The following is a 5,553-nucleotide window of genomic DNA, read 5'->3' on the forward strand; positions in this document are numbered from 1 at the left end:
CTGTCGTTTGCTACTGTTGCTACTTTCTACTGCTGTCACTACTGTTGTTCCTTGCCACTACTATTGCTCGTTACACTGCGGATACCTGCTACTTCGCTGTCACTACTTCGCTGTCACTACTTCGCTGTCACTATTGTGCTTGCAGATACTAATCTTTCAGATGTGGTTGAATCTAACACATTCAGCTGCTAATACTTGGGAGTATACTCTCACCTCCTAAGGCTTACCTACAAATTTGGGTCGAATACTCTACCCTCGAAAACTGCTGCGAACCCACGCGCTGGTGGGCCATCAACAACATTCTTCTAGTTTCATTGCCAGGGAGTGCTAGCAGCATTCTTCTGGTGCCGTTGCAGGAGAAGGTTAGTTGTTATAAGCATTCGTCTAGCTAAAACTAGAGATTGCAGGATCAACACTTTTCTGGAGCTACTGTCAGGGAAGCAGAGCTGACGTCAACCTCATTTTGCAGGCAATCGCAATGCTAGAGGAAGCGGGACTCCTAGAGCCTCAACTTTGCACGGTAATCAACAAGAAGGGAACTTCGAGCCTCCGCCACTCCCGGTCTATCTCCTCCTGAAGCTTTGGTTCACGAGAGGCAGGAAATTCCTCGGCAAGCGACAACAGGCACTCCCGCGTCTCCAGACGCTCCTGCTCCAAGCACTGCTCCACTTCTCCAAGCACCAACAAGTTAGCGCATGCTCGAGGACTGACGAGGAAGGACTCCGCCGGTAGTCCCCCAGGGAGGCCCTCGGGGGAGCTTGCTCTTCGAGACGTGCGATGAGGCACAAAGCTCCTTGTGGCAGTCCTCGGAGGACCTGCGTTGACAATCAACCTCGTGAGCCTCGGTGAGGGAGCGCTCGCGGGCTTCTACCGCTACGCCAAGGGATGCCTCTTGTCGGTGATGCTAGGTCAACACCTATGGGGATCAACGTGATACCCTTGTGATCATAGGGCGGGGGAAAATGTCGTCAAGAGCAGACCTAACGATCAACACCCGGCAAGCCTTTTTGCCCAGGTTCGGGCCGCTTATGCGTAAAACCCTACATCTTGCTCGTCTGATCGTACTAAGCGTTTTTTTTCGTTGTTCGTTTACAGTGATGATAATCGTCTTCTTGGCCAATCTCCAAAAAGTCTAACCCCTTGTGAATGAGCTAAGGGCCTCCATTTATAGCCAAAGGGGTCACCTACAGTGCTCGATGGTAGGTTCACGAGATGTTACCGTGAACCTAGAGCGGCGCTTATCCATCTACCGTTGTGAGGTGCATTAAATGCACGTCTTGTCCATGTTAGCTAAGTGCTGGTGAAGACATGTGTCCAGGTGTTTCGACACGTGGACGCCCCGCTGGCGCATGCGGAATGCGCTGGAACTCGGGGGCGGTGGCACTGTGGCAAGGGTGGTTGCCCTCTAGTGTCTTGCCACGTCATCCCGGCAAGGGTGCTTGCCGGGGCCTTGGCGCTTCGTCCCGGCAAGGAAGCTTGCCGGGGGCTTTGGCTGTCTTCCCGACGAGGGAGGCTCCCCGGGGTCTTGTGCTAGGTGCATTCATCACGTCCATTAAACGGACGCGGCCTTGGGTGTCTTCCCGGCAAGGCAGGCTTGCTGGGGCCTTGGATACCATGGGGTGAGTCTTGTCTGGATTCGGCCGCCCATTACCGTCAGGGGTTCTTCGCATCCGTGCACAAGTCTGGGGCACTAGAGACCCCAGTCTTTAGTGCACCGACAGGAGCCCCCGGGCCTGGGCCACACACGCGCGCGGAGCGTTGTTGGGCCAGGCCCAAAGAGGTGTACGGGCCTTCGCGACTGGATCTGCTGGCGGTTGCCTTTCCCCACGCCGCGCATCGGATGCCCGGAGTGGGAGGTCGTGCGTGGAGTGGCCTCTCCGCCTCCTGAAACGCCTCTGCCACACGTGTGGCATGAGCGGTCATTGATGGACAGGTGGCAGTCGGGGCCTTGAAAGGCGCGGTAGTGTTTGGGCCCGCCCGTGCATGCATTAGCGCATCAGGGTGGTTCTCTGTTCGCCCGTGAGCTCGAGCGATTGGTCGTAGAGGGTGGTGGCTTCTGGAGTAAGGGAGGTTAGCCCCTGCGCCCCGTCCTATAAATTGGGAGGGGTTTGCGAGCGGTTTTGCTCACTCAATTCCACTCGAATCTGCCAACTCCCCGATCTTGGCCTCGTGAATCTTCTTCTGTCTTGTGGTGGCGCTTGCCCCTAACCATGGTTAGGGGACGGGGTCGGCCACCATCTGCCGTGAGGGCAGCGAGGGGATCCCGTTTGGATCATGCCACACCTTGTGAGGGTGCCGTGATGGAAGGCGGCCCGAACGCCCGTGGTGGAGGAAGGGCGAGGGGCCGAGGTCTCCATGGAGGTCGAGGCCGGGGGAGGCGGAGCGCTACTGCAACGCCTCCGCCCTCCCAGGCTTGCTCCTGTGGCGGCCCTCCATGTTGCTTCAGGGGCTCCCATGTGTTCTTCTCGACTGCTGCGAAAGTCGCTCGAGCGGCACTGGAAGCTCTACTTCGAGCGGTGGTGGTGAGGGGGACGGCGGCGGCGGTGGCGCTCTTAGCAGGTCGGGAGCCCGGGGAGTCAAGTCGGAGTACGATCCCCCGAGCTCCGACTGACTGATGGCTTGGCCGTCGATGCATGTTCACGCCTCTCCCCCTCCCGACCGGGGCCTGCATCAACGCCTTTTCTTTGGCGCGACGCGAGCATTGGACCCGGGCCCTTCATCTCCTCTTGCCGCCTTGTCCCCCGACGCAGTTCTCGACTGCGCAATGCTGGTCCAGGAGGGACCAGCCTTGGTTGTGTCGGGGGGTGGCCCGCCTTTTTGTCTTCTTGATCTTCACTCCTCCGCGCGGGTCGGCCCTCTTCAAAAGACAGAGTCTTTAGGTTAGGACCACCACGCTTTGTAAGTGAAGCCAAATGTATCTATTCATATGAATGAAAAAGGCTATTTTCCCTTTTCCGATTCTGTTCTTCGTATGATTTGTTCTTGCATATCTGGGAGCTTGCCGGCGACTATCGGCAAGGCTCCTTGCTGTGTTCGGTGCAACCATGGAAATCGCCAAGCGCAGCTTGAGACGAAATCGAGTGCTATGTAGCCGCTTGCTGTGTTGATCAGGTTCGGAACTGTTTGAAGGCGCTCTGTGACCATTCAGGTTGTTTGGACAAGTTCGAAACAAAGACAAGGTGCACCAAGCTTTGGGAAGGTCCTAGTACGTGCAAACTCCTCACACAAAGATTGGAAACTTTCGAAGGGAAAAGGCAAAGGATCTATCTACTTCGAATCTGAATCTCAAACTTAAAAACATATCTGTCTGCGTTGTGGTTGCGAGGCGCTTGAATCTTTTGCCGGGGCGTCGGATCCCTCGACAAGCAGGAAATCACCGCTCCTAGTGGTCTCTTCTCCGGCAAGGACTTCTTGCCGACGGTCCGTGACCATGGCTTGGAGAAAGAGCCAGCCAAGGTGTAACCCCTTTGTTTTTCTCTTGCCAGGTCGTGCTTGCGGAGCCCCCGAGTGCGTCTTTGGGCGATGATGCGACGCTCGCAGGAGCGCAACATTCGCACTGGAGTGCGCGCCAGGGCTTCGGAACAGTGTGGTGCATCCTGAACAACTATGCATCGCTCCGCGGAGGTGCGTCCGCCGGAGTATGCGCCGGGGCCTGTGTGAAGCGCCGAGGCATGCCCTCGACAGTTGTGCGTTGGCCCCCGAGCGACGCATCGGCCTAACGATGCTGCTCTTGGAGCCTCCGCCTCCCTACCCCGCTCGCGCGTATAGAAAAGCGCTTGCGCAAGCCTTGGGAAGTCGTAGCAGAACAGGGCGCCCCGTCGCGGTACTCTGTTTCCGGAGGAACGCGGCATAGCGCCCAAACTTCGATGGAGCCGACGTTGAGTTCTGATTCACGTGTCTCTCCCTGCCCCCGACCTGGCGTGTCGAAGATGTCGGCGATGCTAGGTCGACACCTATGGGGATCAACATGATACCATTGTGATCGTAGGGCGGGGAAAAACAACGTCAAGAGCAGACCTAATGATCAACACCCGACAACCCTTTTTACTCAGATTCGGGCCGCTTACGGGTAAAACCCTACGTCCTGCTCGTCTGATCGTATTAAGCTTTCTTTTGTTGTTCGTTTACAGTGATGATAACCGTCTTATTGGCCAATCTCCAAAAAGTCTGACCCCTTGTGAATAAGCCAAGGGCCTCCTTTCATAGGCAAAGGGGTCACCTACAGTGCTTGATGGTAGGTTCACGAGATGTTACAGCAAACCTAGAGCGGCGCTTATCCATCTACCATTGTCGGGTGCATTAAATGCATGCCTTGTCCATGTCAGCTAAGTGCTGGTGAAGACATGTGTCCAGGTGTTTCGACACCTGGACGCCCCGCTGGCGCATGCGGAACGCGCTGGAACTCGGGGGCGGTGGCATTGTGTCAAGGGCGGTTGCCCTCTAGTGTCTTGCCATGTCATCCCGGCAAGGGTGCTTGCCGGGGCCTTGGCGCTTCGTCCCGGCAAGGAAGCTTGCCGGGGGCTTCAGCTGTCTTTCCGGCGAGGGAGGCTTGTCGGGGTCTTGTGCTAGGTGTGTTCATCACGTCCATTAAACGGACGCGGCCTTGGGTGTCTTCCCAGCAAGGGAGGCTTGCCGGGGCCTTGGATACCTTGGGGTGAGTCTTGTCTAGATTCTGCCGCCCCCTACCGTCAGGGGCTCTTCACGCTCATGCACAAGTCTAGGGCACTAGAGACCCCAGTCTTTAGTGCACCGACACCTCTGCCTGTGCGCGAGCACGCTCCCTCTGCAGGCGGCCGAGGTTCACGACGACTTCAAGCTGGCGCCACCCCGACGCAAGGTACTGGTGTTCACCTTCCCGCACGGGCCTCATGACTGTTAAGCCCTGCCCCGAGACGTTGAAGCGCATTCGCGACGGTGGGAAGCAAGCCCCATGGTGCGGCAGGCGAACCCACGATAGTCTCCAGAGGCCAGCATGGGTCCTCGTCTCTTGAAAAACGAACAAGAGAAGCGCGCAAGGAATCACCCAGCCCAAGTCTGTGCCCGGGGGCTGGGGGCTCCCGTGCGACCGTTTCATCGACATTGAGCGCCCCATGAGGCCCCCAATGCCATGCTGGAGGGGTCCAAGGGGAAGGCGCGACATGGCCCACGAGGGGCCACAGGAGAGAGGAAAGGCATCCCCCCAAAGTAATGGACGCCTCCAACGAAGAAGACCGCGCGCGGGGGGGGGGGGGGGGGGTACACGCGCTTGAGGCTCGGGAGACCGGGCCCCATAGAGTGCTAGCGCGGGACGCCTGGCGACATCCGGAGCAGACGATGTAGATCCGCTTCAATGGCCACCGAAAGGGGGCCTGAGGAACAAAGGCTCAAAAGACAAGCGCGTATAGGAGGACAAGGGGAATACAGGCGCTTACTCGTCAATGGCCATCCAACTCCTCCTCGTCGGATCCCCTCGTGTCGGGGGGGCGGCCACCCTCGAGCGAGGCTCGGAAGTGGGGGCGGCGGTTTCCATCATCGACCAATCGTCACCACCGACCCCGACTCGAAGCGGAGCCA

This window comes from Hordeum vulgare, chromosome 2H (assembly GCF_904849725.1).
Source record: "Hordeum vulgare subsp. vulgare chromosome 2H, MorexV3_pseudomolecules_assembly, whole genome shotgun sequence".
NCBI lineage: Eukaryota > Viridiplantae > Streptophyta > Magnoliopsida > Poales > Poaceae > Hordeum > Hordeum vulgare.